The sequence below is a fragment of the Ranitomeya imitator genome, chromosome 4, assembly GCF_032444005.1.
Source record: "Ranitomeya imitator isolate aRanImi1 chromosome 4, aRanImi1.pri, whole genome shotgun sequence".
Classification (NCBI taxonomy): domain Eukaryota; kingdom Metazoa; phylum Chordata; class Amphibia; order Anura; family Dendrobatidae; genus Ranitomeya; species Ranitomeya imitator.
Genome location: NC_091285.1, coordinates 260,709,341 through 260,735,323, shown reverse-complemented (window position 1 = coordinate 260,735,323; position 25,983 = coordinate 260,709,341). Strand labels below are relative to the sequence as shown.

General features: G+C 41.9%; 1 protein-coding gene across 2 annotated transcripts in view; it reads right to left on the bottom strand.

Moving 5' to 3' along the window:
* Positions 1 to 5,674: 5,674 nt before the first annotated feature.
* PHLDA1 (pleckstrin homology like domain family A member 1) overlaps positions 5,675 to 25,983 on the bottom strand; it is a 28,636-nt gene continuing 8,327 nt past the window's right edge. For both annotated transcript variants that reach the window (XM_069764572.1, XM_069764570.1), the window contains one exon: positions 5,675 to 9,283. The gene's annotated coding sequence lies outside the window, so the exon portion shown is untranslated. The remainder of the gene's footprint in view (positions 9,284 to 25,983) is intronic.

Genomic DNA, 25,983 nt, shown 5'->3' with positions numbered 1-25,983 from the left:
GATTCTGAGAGTGTTTTTTTGGGACATATTGTACTTCATAATAGTGGTAAAATTTGTTCGATATGACTTTTATTTATTTGTTAAAATCTTGGAAATTTGTCAAAAATGTAGCAATTTTCAAACTTTTAATTCTTAAGCCCTTACATCAGAAAATTATGTTACACAAAATAGTTAATACATAACTTTTCCCACATATTTTACATCTGCATCATTTTTGAAACATGGGCCTATGTGACAGGAAATATGCAAAAGTGACACCATTCTAAAAACTGTATCCCTAAAAGTCCTGAAAAGCACATTCAAGATTAACACATTCAAGTTTATCAACCTTTCAGGTGCTTCACTAGAACTAAAGCAACGTGGAAGGAAAAAATGAACATTTACAGTATTTTTCGGACTATAAGACGCACCTTTTTCCTCCAAAAATGTGGAGTAAAATGGGGGGTGCGTCTTATTGTCCGGATATACCAGCTCTGGCTGTGGTGGGAAGGTAGGGGGAGTGGCAGTGGCAGAGCAGCGGGTCACAGGAGGCAGGAGCCCGCTGTGAAAGTGAAATGAACACTCACTGCATTCCACGCCCATGGGCGTGGAGGGCAATGAATATTGATTTCGCTATAATAGCATCCTGCTATGCATGGCTCCATTAGAAAAACATTAAACAAAACAAACTATTACACTTACCTTCCTCCGCTCCCTGGCAGCGTCTTGTTCCGATGACAGCAGCTGCTTTATGCTTGTAAGCAGCGCATGGCAGGACAGCTGCTGGAATACTCACTACTCTGCACGCTGAGACTATGTGCATAGAGCGCAGCAAGTATTCATTGCTTGCTCTTTAGTATCGAGCACACTGTCCGCCACAGGTCACGTTTTCCCACTACTAAAGGAAATGAATATTCGCCCATGGGAATGGAGAGAGGTGAATATTTTCATTCGCTTTAGTAGCAGGGATATGTATGACTTTTCTCCAGTGGCCTTGGTCGCATACCGGTCTGCGCTGGCACACGCAGGACATTCCTGAACATCCAGGTAACGTAAAAACCATTGGATCTGCAAACGGCAGGACATTGATAAATTACGACTATGCCAGGTCTTTTTGAACTCCTTTTCTGTGGCACTTAAATATTGAAGTACATCCTTTGATATACTCCGCTGGACAAGTATAGCCTCATCTCTGAACACAATCGGCACGGTTAACCCCAGTTTACTTTGCTCCTCTCTTCACTGACAAGTTATGTTTTTGGTTCCTTTGTTATATCTATGCAGATGTTAACTGAGATGTGCAACATATGTATATTTGTTTCAATTCTAAGGTATATATGCGTTTTCTGAATTTTTTTGTTTTATTAGTAAAATTGTTCTGATGAAGGTCCGGATGTGGACCGAAAATGTTCAACCTTTTTGCTTTATGGATGCACAATAAACAATTTGTCTTTTCAAGCCACAATACCATTTGAGTGCCAAGTTCTTTTCTATTTTTGGACTGTTTCGGGCTGGACGCCCTGTTTGAGCACCGTCCATCCTATTTTGTATGAGTGCCGTGTTTTCACTACCTCAACTAGTACGTATGACTTTTTAATCAATTATTTACTTTTTGGTGAGTATGATGAAAAAGCGACATAGAATGTTTTGGCATGTTTTTTTTACGGCGTTTGTCAAACGGAATAAATAATATGCCAGTTTTATAAAGCGGGTTGTTTTGGATGCAGCAATACTAATTATGTGTACGTTTTCTGGTTAATTATTGCTTTATCACAAATGTTGCGTTTTGAGTGGTGAAATGGCTTTTCGTGTTTAGTGTGAGCTTTTTCTTGTGCTTTTTTTATTTTTTTACTTAGTCCCACTGTGGGACATATATAATTTTCACTTTGATTACTGGTCTCATACACTGTAGTACTCGTGTATTGCAGTGTATGAGAGCAGTTAGTGCTTCACTGACTTATCCTATGAGACCCAGCTTATGGCCGGTGTCACACTAGATGAGTGCTATGCGAGAAAACTTCGCCTAGCCCTCGGACCAGAGGTAATCTATGGGGCAGCTCACATCACTGTATTTTATCTCATGCGTATTCTACGTGCATGTAAAATCGCAGCATGCTGCAATTCTACGCATATATCGGCCGAGTCTCACCAATGTAAGCCTATAGGTGCGAGAAAAAAATCGGACACCACAAAGACCATGCGAGTGCTGTCCGATGTTTACGCACCCGTGTCCTTTGAAAAGCCGGAAATTCATGTGTGGTGTACAGTAAAATCACACTGACAGGTTAGGATAGAATAGATAGAATAGATATATACACATAGAATACATAGATATACAAGTGCATCTCACAAAATTATAATATCAAAAAGTTAATTTATTTCAGTTTTTCAATACAAAAAAGTGAAACTCCTCGATATACCATATATATATATATATATATATATATATATAATTGCCTAAGGGGTACTCCCGTCTGTCTCGGAAATCCCGGGTCGCTGATTGGTCGTGACAGGCACAGTCCGGCCGCGAATTGGCCCCTCCCTACTCCCCTCCAGTCAGTGCCCCCTCCATACTCCTCTCCAGTCTGCGGCCACATAGGGTTTTATCAGTCCGTTAAACGGACTATGTTACACCGCGGCATAACGCGGTGTAACGCAGTCCGTTAACGCTGCTATTAACCCTGTGTGACCAACTTTTTACTATTGATGCTGCCTATGCAGCATCAATAGTAAAAACATGTAATGCTAAAAATAATAAAAAAATAAAAAAATATATATTCTCACCTTCCGACGCCTTTCTCATGAGACCGCTACGTCATCTCCGGTCATTGCCGAAATGCATTCTTGGGACCGGAGCGTTGCGAGGAGCATCGCTAAACGCCTGGCCTGGATCCGGGGGCTGATGGAAGGTGAGCATATGACTATTTTTTATTTTAATTCTTTTTTAAACAGGGATATGGTGCCTACATTGCTATATACTACGTGGGCTGTGTTATATACTGCATGGCCTGTGTTATATACTGCATGGCCTGTTATATACTATGTCTGTGTGCTATATACTACGTGGCCTGTGCTATATACTACGTGGCTGGGCAATATACTGTGTGACTGGGAAATATACTACGTGGCTGTGTTATATACTATGTGGGCTGTGTTATATACTACATGGCTGTGTTATATTCTACGTCTCTGTGCTATATATACTAAGTGGCTGTGCAATATACTGCGTGGCTGGGCAATATACTATGTGGCTGTGTTATATACTACGTGGACTGTGGTATATACTACTATACATATTCTAGAATACTCGATGCGTTAGAATCGAGCCACCATCTAGTATATTATATAAAGTCATTACAGAGTAATCTATTTCAGGTGTTTATTTCTGTTAATGTTAATGATTATGGCTTACAGGCAATGAAAACCCAAAAGTCCTTATCTCAGTAAATTAAAATACTTTATAACACCAGCTGCAAAAAAATGATTTTACAATCCGAAATGTTGGCCTACTGAAATGTAAATTTTTCCATAACTGAGAAGAGGACAGTTACTGCTGATAAGATTCTATGTAAGATTCTGCCACCTTTCCATCTATATAGAATCTTATCATGAAAAACACCAAAAAAGGACACATTCAAGAAAAAACACCAAAAAACAGGCAAAGATGCTTACCTGTCTAAATAGGCCTCAATACAAATGCACAAGCAGGGTGCAGCGGACCCAAACAAAATAGCAAATGCACAGGTGCAATACCTAATGAAACAGCCAGCCTTAAATAAGGGTTTGGCCGTGTGGTACACCAATGCACTAAGATAAAATACTCTGTATGTGGCGTGTTCACACAAGGAATACAAAGCATCTGGCTACAGCCTATTAATGACGCCATATGGCGGGCTGCCCAGTGCTAAAAATGCATCCCGTGTGAACAGAGGCCACAGTGTACAGAACAATTTGGGCCCAGCTGCACCCTGCAAAAAATATACGTGCAAAAAAACAAATAAATATATGTAAGGTATTAGTTGATATTAGGGCCATAATATGGAAGCTGGCAACCCGCGCCAAGGGTCCTTACGTATTGCCAGTCCTACTCTAACATGAAAAACACCAAAAAAGGACACATTCAAGAAAAAACACCAAAAAACAGGCAAAGATGCTTACCTGTCTAAATAGGCCTCAATACAAATGCACAAGCAGGGTGCAGCGGACCCAAACAAAATAGCAAATGCACAGGTGCAAAAAAACACGTATATTGTTTGCAGGGTGCAGCTGGGCCCAAATTGTTCTGTACACTGTGGCCTCTGTTCACACGGGATGCATTTTTAGCACTGGGCAGCCCGCCATATGGCGTCATTAATAGGCTGGAGCCAGATGCTCTGCATTCCTTGTGTGAACACGCCACATACAGAGTATTTTATCTTAGTGCATTGGTGTACCACACGGCCAAACCCTTATTGAAGGCTGGCTGTTTCATTAGGTATTGCACCTGTGCATTTGCTATTTTGTTTGGGTCCGCTGCACCCTGCTTGTGCAATAGAATCTTATCAGTAGAAACTGTCAACTATCTCAGTAATGTAACAATATGTCTTCACTGAATACAGATTTTACCAGTGAATTGAGAATTTTGAGAATAAATGATCAGTCCTGGTGGAGAATGAAGCAGATTTCGCTGATAAGATATATTACAAAGTTGCTCATTTTCATGTGTACTATTGATTTATGAAATAATAAAATAAAATGATGGTTAGGCCGGGGTCACACATTCGAGTGCAATGCGAGAAACTCACGTAAGTCTCTTGCATCAATACCCAACACTGCCGCCGGCACTCTGGACCGGAGTGTGCGGCTACATAGAAATACAAGCAGCGGCACACTCCAGTCCCGAGTGCCGGCGGCAGTGTCAGGCATTGATGCGAGTTTCTCGCATTTCACCCGCAAGTGTGACCTCAGCCTTATTCTTTAAGTTTGCGGGTGTAACATGATAATGTGAAAAAGTTCACAGGGTGTGAATACTTTTTCAGGTACATATGAGCGTACTGTCTTAATAGATGAGTCCTCCTTTTGGGACCCCTACTGTGAGTGAGAGAGACAAATTGTCCCATTGTAAAAAAAAATGTATTTTTTAATGCATATAATTGTATATAATGCTATTGTTAGTAAATTATGCCATGTTTACATACTAGATTTATTTTTACACTATGCTGATGTATACCAGACGCTCCTTTGGCTTATTTAACCCTATGGATAGATTAAGCATGAAGGTTCGTGATGTACATTAAACACACAATCCAAACATGATGTGAATGTACGCATTATTTGTGTGGACACCATGTACTCCTATAGATTTTAGCAGGATGATAATATATAAAAAGGGACAGCCATGTGAATAGAAAAGTAGTCTATGCTTCTAGGTATCAAGAACATAGGATATGGGTGTGAGTAGGGAAACCGAACATGCAGCGTCTATGGGATCCTGAACCGATCTGAGGACCAGCCCGATCTCCTTTGCTCCCGGTTGAGCGAGCCTAAAGAAAGTTTCTGCTCTGGACAAATACAGAAATGCTACCAGCAAGGAGGAGACCGCCAAAGCTTTATGCCACCATTCACACCCGAGTATCCGCCAGCACAGCATTTTATAGAGCCGGTAATCCAGATTTCTCTATAGTTCCATTTTGAAATAATCAGCCATTAGTCGAAATAAGAAGATAATTTCCATTGGTAGTTTATTGAAATGGAATGTCTTTTAAAAAATAAATCACATCTCTCAGATATTTACACACACAGCGGCAACGATGACGGCGACACGATGGAACGTTTGGCAGATGATTGCAGCTTTAAGAGTCTCTCATTTGCATATCCCCCTAATTTGCATAATATAAAAAGAATGGCACAGGGTCTCTCACCATCAGAATACCTGATGTACCGGGCCGTCATGCATTTATCAGATATATTACAGTAATCGTGCTTCTGTCCAAGTTACACCTGCGCTTAGAATATGTCATGTAGTGTTTGATTACATATATTACGTCTTCCACTGTGCGATCATTTTTCTTACGATTTCCGTATATTTGATACATGATATATTGCACAGGTCAGGGAAAGACCTACGGATGGTACCTGTGAGTCAGTCATCTACCCCCCCGCTGGCCGAGTATCTTCAGTTCCCCAGTCAGTGAGCTAGGACATCCGAGACCCACGACGGAGCCCAAATCCACAGACCAGAGGAAGTCGGAGTCATACTCGGTGCTCTTCATGTGCCGATCTGGTGACATCAGCACGGATCAAGTGTATGACCCCATTCTTCACAAGCCAGCACAGGATGCAGCCCCGGAAAACATGTGCCGTCCAGATTCCTGCCCTTTGCCGACTGACACACTGTAAATGGCTCAGTGTTCCACGGTTACTGGCACTGTTCATGATCCCTCTGGTAATATTAGCTATAGACGGCGCTCTAGTGAAACAATAATCCATATATTGAGGAACGACACCATTTCCAGGTCGTAATTGGATTCCTAGGTCTGTATCTCTCAATGTGTGCCGTCTAGAGAGCGTATTCATTGCAGCCAGGTTATGATTTTAACGCGTTTTTCCCAAAATTGTAGCAAAAATGTAGCTTTTTGGCTAAATATTTGGAAAATTGTGACAAAAAAACCCAACAAATCTGATTATACCGCAGAGAAAACAAAATATATGACCGGGCATCACATTCCTACAAAAAGACAACTCAGAAAAAAACCCTATATACAAGGACATTATTCAGATCCCAAAGACTTAATGCAGCAAATACAAAGGCAACAAATGGACATTTACACTTCATTTTTAACAGAGAAACATTATTTAGGCGATTTGCAAAATTTGCACCTAAAAGGTTTCTCCAAATAGGATCTCTCAAGGGACAATATCAGGTCGTCTCTTGGGAGAGGGACGTACAAGAAATGATCAGAAGGCAGTATAAGTACAATACAAGCGGAGACTGTACAAAGATATCCATTGAGGGTGAACACATCAGCGACACCGGACCAGGACGGGCTACCCCATAGGGAAACCTTGCAGGTTGCCCAGGACTTTAATGGCTTGTCCTTAGCATAGATCATCAGTGGGGGTCGGATAGTCAGCACCCGTGGGGGTCGGATAGTCAGCACCCATGGGGGTCCGATAGTCAGCACCTGTACCGATCAGCCACTACCAGGTCCTACAGGCGCCAGATGTACAGCATGGATGGAGTCGGTACACCACAGCGCCATACATGGTGTAGTGGCCATTCTCGGTACTGCAGCCCAGCTACCACTGAAGCACAACAGTCTAGGCGTGCTGCTCCGGCTCCATATGCCATTTCTTCTGGCCGCTGTGAGATCTGCAAACAGCTGATGTGCTAAAATAGCGCACACTATGAAATCCCCAGTATGAACAAGTCCTTAAAGAACTTACAAAATATAGATACAGGGACTGGATAAAAAACTAGAAGAAGCCCTTAGCCCCCTCCCTCACACAAAAAAGGGAGATTGTCAGCACTACTCCCCCAGTTGTAAAAATCATGCATTATTGTTTTTTTCCCCAGGAAATCTGGAAATCGTAAGCAGCTTTTTCTGTGCGTGTTGTGAAATCTAAACTTCAGCAGCTTAAAGGGAACCTGTCTCGCCAATCTTACTAGAGTAATTACTGATATTAGGTGGGTTTTGCCACCAAATATGAGAGCAGCACAATGTAGGGACAGAGGCCCTGATTACAGCAGTGTGTCGCTTACTGGGCTGCTTGCTGTAGATTTAATAAAACCACTGTTTTATCAGCAAGAGATTATCAGTAGCGGACTAGAAAACCTGCTGCCATGTAGTCCTCCATATTCATGAGCTCTGTGCAACCCCGCCCCCACCACTGATTGGCAGCTTACTGTACATTGGCAGAAAACTGCCAATCAGAGATGTGGGCGGAGTTATACAGAGCAAAGTATTGGAAGAACTGGTAGATCTGTAGCACATGATGTCACTTTTATGTAAACTGAAGCAAGCAGCCCTCTAAACGATACATCACTTGAATCCGGCTCTTTGCCTCTACATCAGGCTGCTCTCACATAGGGTAGCAAAACTGGTGACAGATTCCCTGTAAAAGCCATATGACAATTAATCAGAAAAACAGTGGACAGCCATGTACTAGTTCCGGTAGTAAAATAGTCCTGACAGATTCCCTTTAACACCATTTGTTGCATTTTCCTATAGTAGATCTCTTCAGCAACCAGGAGGAAACTCGTTATTCTAATTCAATGTGTTCAAACTGTAATAGCCTTATAAAAGTCTATGTATAAAGATATTTATTAGGAGTTTTTCCTTACACTTAGATTTTACTTTATGATCATTTTATTCTATAAAGTAGGGTTGTCTACTTTCATTAAACAACCTTTTCGCTGTGTTGCTTTTACAGGCTTTGTGTTTTCCCTGCACCTTTAACTTTGATGTGGTCATAAATCAGCTGAGACGAGGGTAAAAAAGGCATAAAAAAGAGTTGGACTGTCAGGATGAGTTCCATGATGGATCCTTAGTTAGCGCATTCCGCAGCCAGCACTAGAGTAACACAGTAGGCTATAGAAGGTCATTGGTGAAACATTTTAAGGAAACACAGTTGAATGCATGGATTTTTGGGTAAGAAAAAAAAATATGTCCCAAAAGTTGGACAACCCTTTTAAAAAATGGAGTTTACCCAAGGATGACACACGCACATGGAGTACTCATCTGTGGAGTGCGCTCATCCATTGCACAGCTAACAGAAGCTGCACATGGCTACAAATATACAGTGGCTAAAAGCTGCAAATCCAGTTGACAGCACAAAGGCAGAAAAGATCAGACGGGAATTATCAGCCTGACCTAACAGAACCATGAGATCCCTTTGTTTGATTTTCATCTTCCGCTGTCTTTCAGGGTCACCTGGCTGGAAAAATAAATATTTCATATGGTTCAATCCCAGGTAGAGATCTTGGTAGGAAATGTCTGTGTCCTCCACAGTACAGAAAGCAAAAGAACTGCAACCTGTCCGCTGCTTAGGGGAAGCGCCAGAATGGAGACGATGGCGCGGATGAGACATGATCGCACTGAGCGCCTCATACAGTCAGGTTTGGCACATAGCAAGAAAGGAAGAAATAAATAGAATACAGTAAGTGAATGTACATTGTGTCCCCTGTGGTCCGTGGATAATTGCAGACAGTCCCGCACGTCTTCAGCATGTTCCTGGTCCAGCATAGTCACATCCATGGTACTGAATGTAGGAAGCGTTGAGCAAAAGACTTCCGGTGCCCAGTAAAGTGCGTCGTTAATTCAGCCTGTAAAACAGCAGTACAGGTAATCAGTGACACAGGCAGACTCTGCTATATCCGCACATTTAGCATTGATGCATTGCTCTGTAATGTCAGTAAATAATTACGGCTCCGTTACATATTTTGACATAGCACTGACTGTAATCACTCCCTGACAGCTCATCCATGCTGCCCGATCCACAAGCAGCACGTATCAGCCACCGGCTGGGTGGACCTACTTACTTCTCCTTTTGGCTTCAGATATTCCAAGTTTTACAGCTTTGATAAACCTATGTTTATTAATGAAAACACCTGACGGAGTTAAAAATAAAAAGATTTTTTTTTTTGCCCCCAAAGCGGATCATCTTGCACCCCGCATCTCAGGATATCAATGTCACTAAATATTAAATGAAAGTAGTTTTCTACTTTCACATATTACATAATCCGAAAAGAACAAATATAGACGGCACTGGTGGAGAATATCGGAGAAATCATTTCATGTCAATCATTTGTATCCTATCTGGCATGGGATTATAAAAGCCCCTTCAGTGTGCGGCTGTGACAGGACACCTGGCTAGGTCAGATCCCAGCGCTGCTACTGCACTGGCGAGACTAGCGCCATTTTCAGACGGATTTTTTTTTTTATTTACCGTATATCATCAAAAACAATAATTAAATACATATTCAATATGATATCATGTTACAGCATAGGCGCATGCCCGTAAGACGGATTTCATCAACCAAGGTATCATTGTAATCAGTATAACAGCACCGACCTGGCACTGTCTGTAGGTTACTGTGCACAATCCTGCTGTTCACTTAAAGTAAAAAATATCTTTAGTCATAACATCTTGTGATGATTATGATCATTTTTAAGTTTCTGCGTTTTATCTTATAGACCTCAAAAGTCTCTGCTTTCATTCACACAGTCATGGACTGAAGACAGCTTGGCAGCTTGCATCCACCTCTGGTTGATTTATAAGGCCGGCGTCACACTCAGCGTATGCAAATACGGTCCGTATATTACGGCCGTAATACGCTGAAAAGTCCCGAAAATAGTGGTCCGTAGCTCCTCCGTAGGCAGGGTGTGTCACCGTTTTTTGCGCATGGCATCCTCCGTATGTAATCCGTATGGCAGCCGTACTGCGTGTTTTTATCGCAGGCTTGCCAAACCGACATACGCCTATACAAGGGATCCATGTGTTAAAAAAAAATAAAAACATATATACTGTCTATATATATATATATATATATATATATATATGTCAGTAGACACATATATATATATATATATATTATTCCTTCATACAGCGCGAGATAGCAAAAAGCCGGTAATTCAATTACCGGCTTTTGCTTTCTCCTTCCTAAACCCGACATGATATGAGACATGGTTTACATACAGTAAACCATCTCATATCACCATTTTTTTTGCATAATCCACACTACTAATGATAGTAGTGTGTATCTGCAAAATTTGGCCATTCTAGCTCTTAAAATAAAGGGTTAAATGGCGGAAACAATTGGCGTGGGCTCCCGCGCAATTTTCTCCGCCAGAGTAGTAAAGCCAGTGACTGAGGGCAGATATTAATAGCCTGGAGAGGGTCCATGGTTATTGGCCCCCCCCCTGGCTAAAAACACCTGCCCCCAGCCACCCCAGAAAAGGCACATCTTGAAGATGCGTCTATTCTGGCACTTGGCCACTCTCTTCCCATTCCCGTGTAGCGGTGGGATATGGGGTAATGAAGGGTTAATGTCACCTTGCTATTGTAAGGTGACATTAAGCCTAATTAATAATGGAGAGGCGTCAATTATGACACCTATCCATTATTAATCCAATTGAATGAAAGGGTTAAAAAAAACACACACACACATTATTAAAAATTATTTTAATGAAATAAAAACAAAGGTTGTTGTAATATTTTATTTAACGCCCAATCCAATCACTGAAGACCCTCGTTCTGTAAAAGAAAAAACATAATAAACCAACAATATACTTACCTTCCGCAGATCTGTAAAGTCCAACGATGTAAATCCTTCTGAAGGGGTTAAAACATTTTGCAGCAATGAGTTCCGCTAATGCAGGCTGCTCCTTGCTGCAAAACCCCGGGGAATGAAGCTAAATATAGGTCAATGATCTATATTTAGCTTCATTTGCGGTGAGGCGCCCTCTGCTGGCTGTTCATAGATCGTGGGAACTTTCCTAGAAAGCCTGGGAGCTTTCTAGGTAAGTTCCCACGATCTATGAACAGCCAGCAGAGGGCGCCTCACCGCAAATGAAGCTAAATATAGATCATTGACCTATATTTAGCTTCATTCCCCGGGGTTTTGCAGCAAGGAGCAGCCTGCACTAGCGGAACTCCTTGCTGCAAAATGTTTTAACCCCTTCAGAAGGATTTACATCGTTGGACGTTACAGATCTGCAGAGGGTAAGGATATTGTTGGTTTATTATGTTTTTTTTGTAACAGAACGAGGGTCTTCAGTGAGTGGATTGGGCGTAGAATAAAATACTCCAACAACCATTGTTTTGATTTCATTAAAATAATTTTAAATAATGTGTGTTTTTTTTTTTAACCCTTTCATTCAATTGGATTAATAATGGATAGGTGTCATAATTGATGCCTCTCCATTATTAATTAGGCTTAATGTCACCCTACAATAGCAAGGTGGCATTAACCCTTCATTACCCCATATCCCACCGCTACACGGGAATGGGAAGAGAGTGGCCAAGTGCCAGAATAGGCGCATCTTCCAGATGTGCCTTTTCTGGGGTGGCTGGGGGCAGGTGTTTTTAGCCAGGGGGGGGCCAATAACCATGGACCCTCTCCAGGCTATTAATATCTGCCCTCAGTCACTGGCTTTACTACTCTGGCGGAGAAAATTGCGCGGGAGCCCACGCCAATTTTTTCCGCCATTTAACCCTTTATTTTAAGAGCTAGAACGGCCAAATTTTGCAGATACACACTACTAACTAAAGCAATTGTTATCATCCACCTCTCGTGTCTCCCCTTTTCCTCATAGTTTGTAAGCTTGCGAGCAGGGCCCTCACTCCTCCTGGTATCTGTATTGAACTATATTTCTGTTATGCTGTAATGTCTATTGTCTGTACAATTCCCGTCTATAATTTGTAAAGCGCTGCGGAATATGTTGGCGCTATATAAATAAAAATTATTATTATTATTATTATTATTACTAACATTAGTAGTGTGGATTATGCAAAAAAAATGGTGATATGAGATGGTTTACTGTATGTAAACCATGTCTCATATCATGTCGGGTTTTAGGAAGGAGAGAGCAAAAGCCGGTAATTGAATTACCGGCTTTTTGCTATATCGCGGCTGTATGAAGTAAGAATATATATACATATATGTGTCTCACTGACATATATATATATATATATATATATATATATATATATATACCTATTCTATGTGTACATATTTATTCTACCTATTCTACTGTAAGCTGTCAGTGTGATTTTACTGTACACCGAACTGAATTACCGGCTTTTCTCTGTAAGGCTACGTTCACATTAGCGTTCCGCTAATGTACGTCGCTGTTGCGTCGGCGACGCAGCGGCGACGCGCCCCTATGTTCAACATGGGGGACGCGTGCGTTTTTTTTGTTGCGTTTTCCGACACGTGCGTCGTTTCCGACGCTAGCGTCGGACGCAAGAAAATGCAACAAGTTGCATTTTTCGTGCGTCCGATTTTCGTCAAAAAACGACGCACGCGTCGCAAAACGCAGCGTTTTTGCGTGCGTTTGCGCGCGTTTTTTTGTGCGTCGTGCGTTGCGTCGCCGACGCAGCGGCGCGCAACGCTAATGTGAACGTAGCCTAACAGCGCTGCGTATTTCTCGCAAGTCACACTGCTGGTCCGTGTGTAATCCGTATTTTTGGGGCTTCCATAGACTTTCATTGGCGTTTTATTTGCGCAATACGGTGACAAACGCAGCATGCTGCGATTTTCTACGGCCGTAGAAAGCCGTATAATACTGATCAGTAAAATACGGCAGATAGGAGCAGGGGCATAGAGAATAATTGTGCCGTATTTTTTGCGAGTTTTACGGACGTAGTTTCTGCGCTCTTACGTCCGTAAAACTCGCAAGTGTGACGCCGGCCTAAAGCTTTTAATATTCAACATTAAAAGGGGTATTCTTATCTTAGACAGTTATCCCAAAGGATAAGCCACAAATGACTGATACATGCAGGTCTTCCAAAGCAACTGGGCGATTTCTGGAGCTCCCATACTCCCTAGTAAACGGAGATAGCTGCAAAGACATAACCACCGATTAATTCACAGCGGGTCACAGAGTTAGCACTCACATCTAACAGACATTTACGCCCTGTGGATACGGTATAAAATGTTTCAGATGGAAATAATCCTTGTAGGGGAATCAACTTAAAGGGAACCCATAATAATCTGATCTGTAGGCAGGATGTTGGAGATCAGGAGGAGCTGCTCGGATAGACTGTATGCAGAGATCACTGTCAATCACTGAGCAGGACCACCTTCTGGACTCACGGTGTCAATCAATGAGTAGGACTACCATCTGGACTCACGGAGTCAATCACTGAGCAGGACCACTTTCTGGACTCACGGTGTCAATCACTGAGCAGGAGCACCCTCTGGACTCACGGTGTCAATCACTGAGCAGGACCACCCTCTGGACTCATGGTGTCAATCAATGAGTAGGACCACCCTCTGGACTCACGGTGTCAATCACTGAGCAGGACCACCCTCTGGACTCACGGTGTCAATCACTGAGCAGGGACACCCTCTGGACTCATGGTGTCAATCAATGAGTAGGACCACCCTCTGGACTCACGGTGTCAATCACTGAGCAGGACCACCCTCTGGACTCACGGTGTCAATCAATGAGTATGACCACCCTCTAGACTCACGGTGTCAATCACTGAGCAGGACCACTTTCTGGACTCACGGTGTCAATCACTGAGCAGGACCACCCTCTGGACTCACGGTGTCAATCACTGAGCAGGACCACCCTCTGGACTCACGGTGTCAATCAATGAGTATGACCACCCTCTGGACTCACAGTGTCAATCACTGAGCAGGACCACCCTCTGGACTCGGTGTCAATGAGTAGGACCACCCTCTGGACTCACGGTGTCAATCACTGAGCAGGACCACCCTCTGGACTCACAGTGTCAATCACTGAGCAGGACCACCCTCTGGACCCACAGTGTCAATCACTGAGCAGAACCACCCTCTGGATTCACGGTGTCAATCATTGAGCAGGACCACCATCTCAACTCACGGTGTCAATCATTGAGCAAGACCATCCTCTAGACTCACGGTGTCAATCATTGAGCAGGACCACCCTCTGGACTCACGGTGTCAATCACTGAGCAGGACTACCCTCTGGACCCACGGTGTCAATCATTGAGCAGGACTATACTCTGGACTCACGGTGTCAATCATTAAGCAGGACCACCCTCTGGACCCATGGTGTCAATCACTGAGCAGAACCACCCTCTGGACTCACAGTGTCAATCATTGAGCAGGACCACCATCTCGACTCACGGTGTCAATCATTGAGCAAGACCATCCTCTAGACTCACAGTGTCAATCATTAAGCAGGACCACCCTCTGGACTCACGGTGTCAATCACTGAGCAGGACTACCCTCTGGACCCACGGTGTCAATCAATGAGCAGGACCACCCTCAGGACTCACGGTGTCAATCATTGAGTAGGACCACCCTCTGGACTCCCAGTGTCAATCAATGAGCAGGACCACCCTCGGGACTCACGGTGTCAATCACCGAGTAGGACCAATTTGTGGAGTCATCAGCATATAAACAACAAAGATTTCAATTAATAAAACACTGACTCTTTCTCAACTAAACTATATTTTATTCTGCTTAGCTTCATCTCTATGCCATGATGTGCACAGATCAGACTGCATGTACATGCCACACGTTACCTTTAAAATTTCCCAAAACAGAATACATGGCCATATAAGGCATAAAAATGCAAGTTAATTGATACCAGTATGACCCCAAAGCGTTACTCCAGTGCTGTAAAATCCTATTTTAAAAGTGTATACTAAAAAGGGATTGACAGATGAACAGTAAATACCAGTCTTCACTGCTCCGTTCCCGACATTACCTTCTTCTATTTGGCTAGCTGAGAGTTGAGTTGTCAAACATCTAATGCTGTAACGGGTTGAGCTGTCAATCAAGGAGAGGAGGGTGGAGAATAATGATGCACTTCTTATGCAAATTGCCTCTTAAGAGAAAAAGAGGACTTGAACTATATAGCGCCACCTGTTGGAAGTAGCGATCCTACAAGTCACAATCACCCCTTTAACGAGTCTTACAATATGACTACTTCCAACAGATGGCGCTATAGAGTTTAAGTCCTCTTTTTCTCTGAAGAAGCAATTTGCATATTAAATTTCCCAGAGGAGCATTGCACGGCGAATAAGTCTCCTTACCATGACAAGCCAGAGCTGGTATGCCACTCAACAAGGAGAAACCTTATCCCTAGATAAACTTCTTAGTATTCCAGCCTCATTAGCATATATGAAGGGGGAATTAGAGCAGGATTTCCAGGGCTGGAGCAGCTCTTTGGGGCGATTCATGTATATATTACCTGGTATTGTCAAGAAATTACTTGGCTACGTATTCAGTTGGGCGAGTTCCCTTTAAATCTTCATTAATTTAACTACTGTGCTCCCCCTAGTGGTGAGTTAACTCCATGGTTAGGTGAAAAGAACGTGTGTTGGCACTCTGAGAAACAGCGTCCTGATAGAGATATCATGAAACTAATTGGCACTGAATTTAAAAGAAAAATAAATTAGATGATAAATGAGTTAAACACTAAACAATTTGCAGTTAGGAGTGTGACAACATTTAGGTCTTTAGATAAAACAGAGACCATAATTCCGTTCCATCTAGTTTCCCTCTACTACCTCACACAGGATCTCACGAGTACTTCATCATTTAATGGCTGGCACTTCGCAGGGACACTGCTGGTCAGGCATAAGCATCAATCTACACTTGACCTTACTATGCCCTAGGTCACAATACAAATTGCTGAAGTCAGTAAAAAAACAATTCTGACAATTGGGTTAATATATTGTCAGTTCTCAAAGTCTCAAACAAAACATGTGAAATAGAAGAATATAGAAATAAGTTATTTTAGCAATTTTGCGTGTCTGGACTAGAAGAAACATAGTACTAAGTATCAGTGTATCAAATTAATTATATTTAGAAGAATAATTCCCCTTTGTATGGATGATACAAGCTTGTGCACGCCATGTGAATGTCTATAGTTCAGAATTTCATAGGATTAATCTACAACTCAGAAAAGTAAAGAAAAGGGAACCAGAAATTCATCTATGCCTTGAGAGGCCAAAAATGATATGGACTTACGACAAAGTGCAGAAATTTCTCTACAATGGAAGCATTAATTTCGACATTTACAAGTCCCACGACATAAACACTAGAATGACATCACATTGAATATCATCTTGCATAAAGTATTAATATGGATATATATATATAAATTGGACATACAGTGGGTACGGAAAGTATTCGGACCCTTTTAAATTTTTCAGTCTTTGTTTCATTGCAGCCATTTGGTAAATTCAAAAAAGTTCATTTTGTGCTCATTAATGTACACTCTGCACCCCATCTTGACTAAAAAAAACAGAAATGTAGTAATTTTTGCAAAGTTATTAAAAAAGAAAAACTGAAATATTACAAGGTCATAGGTATTCAGACTCTATTGATCAGTATTGAGTAGAAACACCTTTTGGAGCTAGTACAGCCATGAGTCTTCTTGGGAATGATACAACAAGTTTTTCACACCTGGATTTGGGGATCCTCTGCCATTCTTCCTTGCAGATCCTCTCCAGTTCCATCAGGTTGGATGGTGGACGTTAGTGGACAGCCATTTTCACGTCTCTCCAGAAATGCTCAATTGGGTTTAGGTCAGGGCTCTGGCCCAGCCAGTCAAGAATGGTCACAGAGTTGTTCTGAAGCCACTCCTTTGTTATTTTAGCTGTGTGCTTAGAATCATTGTCTTGTTGGAAGGTGAACCTTTGGCCAAGTCTGATGTCCAGATCACAATGGAAGAGGTTATCATCCAGGATATCTCTGTACTTGGCCGCATTCATGTTTCCTTCAATGGCAACCAGTCGTCCTGTCTCTGCAGCTGAAAAACACTCCCATAGCATGATGCTGCCACCACCATGTTTCACTGTTGGGATTATATTGGGCAGGTAATGAGCAGTGCCTGGTTTTCTCCACACATACCACTTAGAATTATCACCAAAAAGGTCTATCTTCATCACATCAGACCAGAGAATCTTATTTCTCATAGTCTGGGAGTCCTTCATATGTTTTAGCAAACTCTATGCAAGCTTTCATATGTCTTGCTCTGAGAAGAGGCTTCCTTTGGGCCACTCTGCCATAAAAGCCCGACTGGTGGAGGGCTGCAATGATAGTTGACTTTGTGGAACTTTCTCCCATCTCCCTACTGAATCTCTGGAACTCAGCCACAGTGATCTTGGGGTTCTTCTTTACTTCTCTCACCAAGGCTCTCTCTGACGATTGCTCAGTTTGGCCAGGTCTAGGAAGACTTCTGGTGGTCCCAAACTTCTTCCATTTAAAGATTATGGAGGCCACTGTGTTCTTTAGGAACCTTGAGTACTGCAGAAATTCTGTTGTAACCTTGGCCAGATCTGTGCCTTGCCACAATTCTGTCTCTGAGCTCCTTGGCCGGTTCCTTTGACATCAGGATTCTCATTTGGTCTGAAATGCACTGTGAGCTGTGAGGTCTTATATAGACAAGTGTGCGCCTTTCCAAATCAAGTCCTATCAGTTTAATTAAACACAGCTGGACTCCAATGAAGAAGTAGAACCATCTCAAGGATGATCACAAGGAAATGGACAGCATGCGACTTAAATATGAGTGTCTGAGCAAAGGGTCTGAATATTTATGACCATGTGATATTTCAGTTTTTCTTTTTTAATAAATATGCAAAAATTTCTACATTTCTGTTTTTTTTCAGTCAAGATGGGGCATAGAGTGTACATTAATGAGAAAAAAAAGGAACTTTTCTGAATTTACCAAATGGCTGCAATGAAACAAAGAGTGAAAAATGTAAAGGGGTCTTATGCTGAAGTTTAAGAGCGCTTTTGGCGCTCGAAACGCGTCCAGCGAATTGATGTTTGTCTTCATCCTTATTTTGTGATTTATATTCTTGGTAAGCAGCTTTCCAATTTTTAAAGATATTTAATAAAAATTTTTGTTTAATTTTACTCCTGGAGCTGGATTTTTTTTTTTTTTTCTTTTTTGCTCAAAAATGTAAAGGGGTCTGAATACTTTCCGTACTCACTGTATGTGCTTACATAACTGAGTAATCAGTGGCGTAACTAGAGTATCATGGGCCCCATGCAATATTTGGACCGCACCTCCCCCCCCAATGCCCCATCCTGAATAAATATATTATATTCATATACATTGAAGCATACGTTTTGTTATTCACATGTTTATTTCCGTTGATTGTTTTGGAACACACAAAAAAGGATAAAAAATGCAAATTGGACATAACTTCACACAAAACTCCCCAAAATGGGCAGGATGAAATTGTTGGCCATTCCAAAATTGTGGGTAACTAACTTTGTTTCAAGCATGTGATGCTTGTTCATACTCACCGGTGGCAAGTAACAGGTGTGGGCAATATGAAAGTTAAACCTGAAAACAGATAAAAATGGGATAAGGGAATGAGAAAAGGGAACTGTCTGAAGATGAGAACTTGAGAAAGAAAATTGTTGAAACATATCAACAATATCAAGGTTACAAGTTCGTATCCAGAGATCTTGATGTTCCTTTGTCCACGGTGTGCAACATAAAAAAGTAAGTTTACAACCCATGGCACTGTAGCTAATCTCCCCACACGTGAACGGCAGAAAAAAATTGATTAAAGGTTGCAATGCAGGATAGTCCGGATGGTGGAGAAGCAGCCTCAATCAAGTTCCAAAGAAATACAAGCTTTTCTGCAGGTGCATTAGTGTCAGCGCAAGCTATCCGTTGACATTTAAGCTATTGCAGGACACCCAGGAGAACCCCACTGCTGACATAGACATAAAAAGCTAGACTGCAGTTTGCCAAAATGTACGCAATTAAGCCAAAATCCTTCAGAGAAAGCATCTTGTGGACAGATGAGACCAAGATAGAGCTTTTTTTTTTTTTTTAAGAATATAACTCTATTTTTTTCAGAAATGGAATGAGAAAAGAACACAGTACCTAAAGTCAAATATGGTGGAGTTTTAAAGATGTTTTGAAGTTGTTTTGCTGCCCCTGTCACTTGGGGTCTTGACTGTTTGCAAGGAATCATGAAATCTGAAGATAATGGAAACAAAGTGTTGGAGAGTCCGACTCCTGCAGAGCCCAGCAATGAGCCTTGATCTATCTTCCATTGAAGACATGTGGAGAGATCTTAAAATTGGTGTTGGGAGAAGGCACCCTTCACATATGAGAGATCTGGAGTGATCAAAAGAAGAGTGGTTGAAAATTTTAGTAGAGGGGTGTAAGATGCTTGCTGATGGTTATAGGAAGTAATTGATTACTATTATTTATTCCAAAGGGTTTACAACCAGATATCAAGTTGAGGGTGCCAACAATTTTGTCTGGCTCATTTTAATCTATTATTTTGCGTTGCGCTAATGCACACAAATGACATAAACATGTGTATAACAAAACATGTGTAAATGCTAATTTTCTGGGAGAAATACTTCATTTTCTGTAATAATTTAAAGGCAAGCTGACAGCTTGCATCATCCATAAAATATAACGTCATCCATAAAGTATAACGCACAACCCACAGTCATCCATAAAGTATAATGCACAACCTATAGTCATCCATATAGTATAATGCACAGGCCATCTTCATACATGTAGTGGTATGGCCATTGAGTTAAAAAAAAAAATACTCACCTTCCCTCAGCTCCCACGCTGCGTGTTGTCCTATAGTGAAGCCAGCAGCTGACTTCATCGTGCAACGGGAAAGTGCATGACATCACTTCCTTGTGCCCCCGGTCACGTGCTCGCCAACGTCAACTGCTGGCCAGTTATAGGAGGGATCTGCGAGACCCAGGACTGTGTGTCAAGGTCTCTGCAATCTCTAAAAGCCTCACAGTACTGTATGCTGGGAGGATTCGCCATTGTCTGCCCTGGTAATGGCAGTCAAGTATGCCATAAACCTCAAAGTTGCTTGTTTCTACTTCTTAAAAAATATCCCTATCCATTCTTAATAACAAAGGGCTTTTTAATTTTATTACATACCAGTTATTGGTTTCCTAGAAAAGGAGTGTGCATTTGCAAGCTCTTTACTCTTGAGCTTGTAAGCACTGCTTTGAAGCTACGTAGATCACTAGAACCAAACACTTTTAGAGCCCCTGTGTTCCTCCAATGCTACAGAGGCAAAACTGAGAGAGTACACAGTTCTTGTAAGCACTTCAGCCATGCCGCTGGTGAGAAGTGTCAATCATCAAAAGTGCACCGCCCCTGGCAGGCTGGAAGCCAGGAGACTTGGCAGCAGTGGGCTCCAGAAGCTATGATCATGAGAATAACCTTTTAACAGTGAGGGCATGAATTTAATGAAATATACCCAAGTCCACAAGCAACATTCTGTTCTGTCAACTGCCATTACATCAAGAGGCAGAGTGAGTAATAGTCTTCCATGAATGCCCTCCGAGGTTTGTGTGTTTGATTAGAGATATGGAGGGTGAACATGCAGCAATTTAGCGAAAGGATGTATCCACCACTGCTATAACGTTCCTGTACACAGACGGCTAAGCACACGTTGGGGTGGTCCATTTATTTAAAGAGGTTGTCTATACTCAGGAGAAATTCAGGAAAAGTCAAGTAATGCTTTCAAATAACAAAATGGACTGTGACCTGTGTCCCTTCCACTCCAGAGTCACCTCTGTGCTGCTCCCTGCAGGCTCCTATATTGGTGATGTCCCATCGCCAACACATGACCACGGCAATCACCGGCTCAGTGGTCTCATGCCTTTTACCTGGGCGTCATAGCTGAACACTCACATGACATAGACAGGACACCACCAATACAAAACAGTACCTACCTGCTTGTCCCCTGTTCTCCCTGAAAACAGATAGCCAACAAAATGTATGCGGAATGAGACCTAGGATCATGTAACAGAAATGGGGCAAACAAGCATTAAAGGGGTGATTTGAAGACAAAGAAATTCTCATTCTAAATTCCTAGCTATTTAGTGCCATATTCTAAACTAACTTACTTGAATTAAAAATTTAGTAACTACACTATAAGTGCTTTCCTAATTCTTTTCTTCCCACACTTCATTATTGACAATGCTTTGAGAATAGCAGTGCATGCTGGGATACTCAAACGAATTGTCATTGGGGGGCAGAGGCAGCAGTCACTGCCATGGCCCCTGTCCCCTCCCTGAAAAGTAGAGTCATCAGTGATGCTTGTTCCAAAGACATACTGATAGGGAACCTAGATTGTGAGCCCCAACGGGGACAGCGATGATAATGTGTGCAAACTGTAAAGCGCTACGGAATATGTTAGCGCTATATAAAAATAAAGATTATTATTATTCAGGGGCTGGGCTAGTCACTGTTGTCAGAATATCCGATGTGCAGACACCTGATGCTGCTCCCACAAGTGATGTCACTGCGCCTGGTATTCTGACACCGCGCTTTGTGGCCGACTCGTTGCTGATGATCTGAGCTGGCATCAGAGCGTGCGCTGTCATTGTGCAGTGACTAGCCCGGACCCCGAAACATCCGTCACTGATGACAATATGTTCCAGGGAGGGGTAAAAGCTGCGGCAGCATGCACTGCAATTCTCAAACAGAGCGTCGTGAAAAAACAAATTAGAAAAGCAGTTTGACGGTGTAGTTAGGTAATTTTTTAATTCAAGTAAATTAGAAAATAGTTTAGATTATGGCACGAAATAAATACCGAATATTTTCCAACAAACCTTTATATCATTCTGCTCTGCTTCTTCCTCTCTATACCAGGCTGCCCACAGACTACATATAGCAATGTGACAGGTTCCCTTTATGTACTCCTGTTCTCTGTGGAGGTGTGAACCATTTTTCTGTGAATGCTTTGGATTTAATCGAAAGGCTTATCTAGGTGAAAATATTGCTGCTTGTTACAGTCAAATATTGCTGTAATATAACCAACTACATACGACAATTACAGGCTTAGCAATTATGATACAGTGCCTTGCAAAAGTATTCACCCCCATGACTTTTTACCTTATTTGGCTACATTACAACCTGTGTTGTAATCCGATTTGTGTATGATGCATCAGCACTAGTGATGAGCGAATATACTCGTTGCTCGATATTTCCCGAGCATGCTCGAGGGGTCTCCGAGTATTTTTTAGTGCTTGGAGATTTAGTTTTTGTTGACGCAGCTGCATGATTTACATCTGTTAGCCAGCATAAGTACATGTGGGGGTTGTCTGGTTGCTAGGGAATCCTCACATGTAATCAAGATGGCTAACAGATGTAAATCATTCAGCTGCGGTGATGAAAACTAAATCTCTGAGCACTAAAAAATACTCGGAGGACCCCCGAGCATGCTCGGAAAATCTCGAGTAACGAGTATATTCGCTCATCACTCATCAGCACTAAATAGTCTAAGTTGGTGAAGTGAGAAAAATAGACATAAATTACATTTATTGGATCAAATAACTAAAAATTAGCATGTGCATATGTATTCACTCCTTTTGCTATGAAGCCCCTGAGAACTTCTGATGCAAGTAATTACCTTCATAAGTCACGTGTTAGTGAAAGGAAGTCCACCTGTGTGCAATCCAAGTGTCACAGTGACTGTTAGTAGATACACACCTTTTCTGAAAGGCCTCAGAGGCTGCAACACCATTAAGCAAGAGACACCACTAACCAAACAACACCACGAAGACCAAGGAGATCTCCAAACAAGTCAGGGACAAAGTTGTTGAGAAGTACAAGTCAGGGTTGGGTTATAAAAAAAATTCCCAATCTCTGATGATCCCCTGGAGCACCATCAAATGCATTATCATCAAATGGAAAGAACACAACAAACCTGCCAAGAGAGGGTTGCCAACGAAAACTCTCAGGCTGGGCAAGGAGGACATTAATCAGAGAGGCAGCACAGAGACAAAAGGTAACCCTAGGAAATGTCACACTGTGAAGGTCTTTGGTAAGGAAGGGAGGCCCTTAAACTGTCACGGGAACTGGGACCCTAACTATGCCTGTCCTGGAGATACTCTTGAAAGTAGAGAAGCCTGAGTCTCCGACCTTACTACTCCTGGTACACCCTGATCTTTCCCCTCCACCACCCCATGAGGTATGGGAGAGAAATGTAAGGTAAACAAGACACAAAGACAAAACAGGGATAACAGAAAACCTCTATCATACAAAAGCACTAACCAACAGGGAGAATAGGGACAAGGAGGAATAAACTCAATGGGAATGGGGACCAGGAGAAAAGCAGAAACATACGACAGCAAACCACAGAACACTTCTACAACAACGCTATTCCAACAACTTAGTTTTAGCACACAGCACAGGAAAAATAATCTTTCACCAGTAAGGACGAGAAGGTCTGACCAGTTCACATAGGAAGACACAATGACCAGATCAGAAGCAGCTGAAAGCGATCAGCATGTTTCTGACCAACATAGTAAGGGTTGTTAACCTCTTCAGCACCAGAAGAAACTAAATCCATTTAATATGGGACACAAATCACCCCATCTCTAAAGAAGACCTGCGATCCATTACCAGACGCTACTGTCTAACGCCAGGTCTTCCAGGGGGACATGACACCCTCGAGACAAGGCACTGCAGAGTTCCCAAGCAGAGACTAGAGTATTTGTTCATACAACCACAATAAGCCATACACTCCATAGAGGTGGCCTTCATGTAAGTGTGGGCAGAAAAAAGGCATTTACTTACACACAAAAATTGTAAGGTACGCTTTGAGTTTGCCAAAAGACGTGGGAGACTCCACAAATTTATAGAGGAAGGTGCTGTGGTCAGATGAAACCAAAATTTAACTTTTTGGCTACTAAGGTAAGTGCTGTGTCTGCCGCTAAACTAACACAGCTCTTCACCCAAAAAACACCATCCCTACAGTGAAACAATGTGGTGGCAGCATCACGCTATGGGGATGTTTTTGGCAGCAGGGACAGTGAAAATGGTCTGAGCTGAGGGTAAGATGGATGGTGAAATACAGGGATATTCTTGAGCAAAATCTGTTTCACTCTGTCAGTGAGACTGGGAAGGAGGTTCACCTTCCAACAAGACAATGACCCAAAGCATACTCCTAAAGCAACACTCAAGTGGTTTATGGGGAGACGTGTAAATGTTTTGGAGTGGCCTAGTCAAAGCCCAGACATTAATCTAAATGAGAATCTGTGGTCAGACTTGAAGATTGCTTTTCACCAGAGGAAATCATCTAACTTGAAGGAGCTAGAGCAGTTTTCCTTTGGAGGACTGGGCAAAACTCACAGAGGCAAGATGTGGAAAGCTCATAGAGACTTTTTTCAAAGTGACTTGCAGCTGTAATTGCAGTAAAAGGAGGATCTACAAAGTACTGACTTTAGGGAGGTTAGTTGTGCACACTGAAGTTGTCAGTTATTTTGTCGTATTTGTTGTTTGCTTCACAATAAATGGAAAACAAAATGTTCACAGTTGTAGGCATGTTCTTTACATGAACTGATGTAAACCCTAAAAAAAAAAACACAACAGTGAAATTCCAGGTTGTGAGGTAGCAAAAGATGAGAAATGCCACGGTAATGGGGTTTATACTTTTCCAATCCACTGTACAAAAGAAGGGTGAAGATTCCTGAAGCAGTGTTAAAGAGGTTGTCCACTACTAGGACAACCCCTTCTTGATCTCAATGTTTGTCCCCATGAAAATAACCAAACAAAATAAGCTATGGCTCTCAGAATATGATGGAAAAAATAAAAAAATAATTGTTTTCATTAAAAAATTATTTTCTTGCGCAATAGTAGTAAAACATTGAATATAACATTTAAGTTAGGTATCACTGTACCCGTATCAATTCATACTAAATCGTTATAACCATAATTGGTGGTTACTGCTCACCCAGAAAAGACTTATTGGAAGTGTAGTTTGTAAGACAAGAAACATACATGATCAGGACGTGAACAAACAAAGGTGAGAGCTGTGTTTACCTGCAAATAATGATGTTCTGGTATAGAAATGATCACACCGGAACTGCTTATGAATCCTACAGGCATTTTGGATTTTGACGTGGGTCTCTAAAACCCCTTTAATCTAATGTGCATGGATGACTATAGTTCACAACTTCATCACCCTGACAGCACAACACTTACAGTGGGGCAAAAAAGTATTTAGTCAGTCAGCAATAGTGCAAGTTCCACCACTTAAAAAGATGAGAGGCGTCTGTAATTTACATCATAGGTAGACCTCAAATATGGGAGACAAACTGAGAAAACAAAATCCAGAAAATCACATTGTCTGTTTTTTTAACATTTTATTTGCATATTATGGTGGAAAATAAGTATTTGGTCAGAAACAAAATTTCATTTCAATACTTTGTAATATATCCTTTGTTGGCAATGACAGAGGTCAAACGTTTTCTGTAAGTCTTCACAAGGTTGCCACACACTGTTGTTGGTATGTTGGCCCATTCCTCCATGCAGATCTCCTCTAGAGTAGTGATGT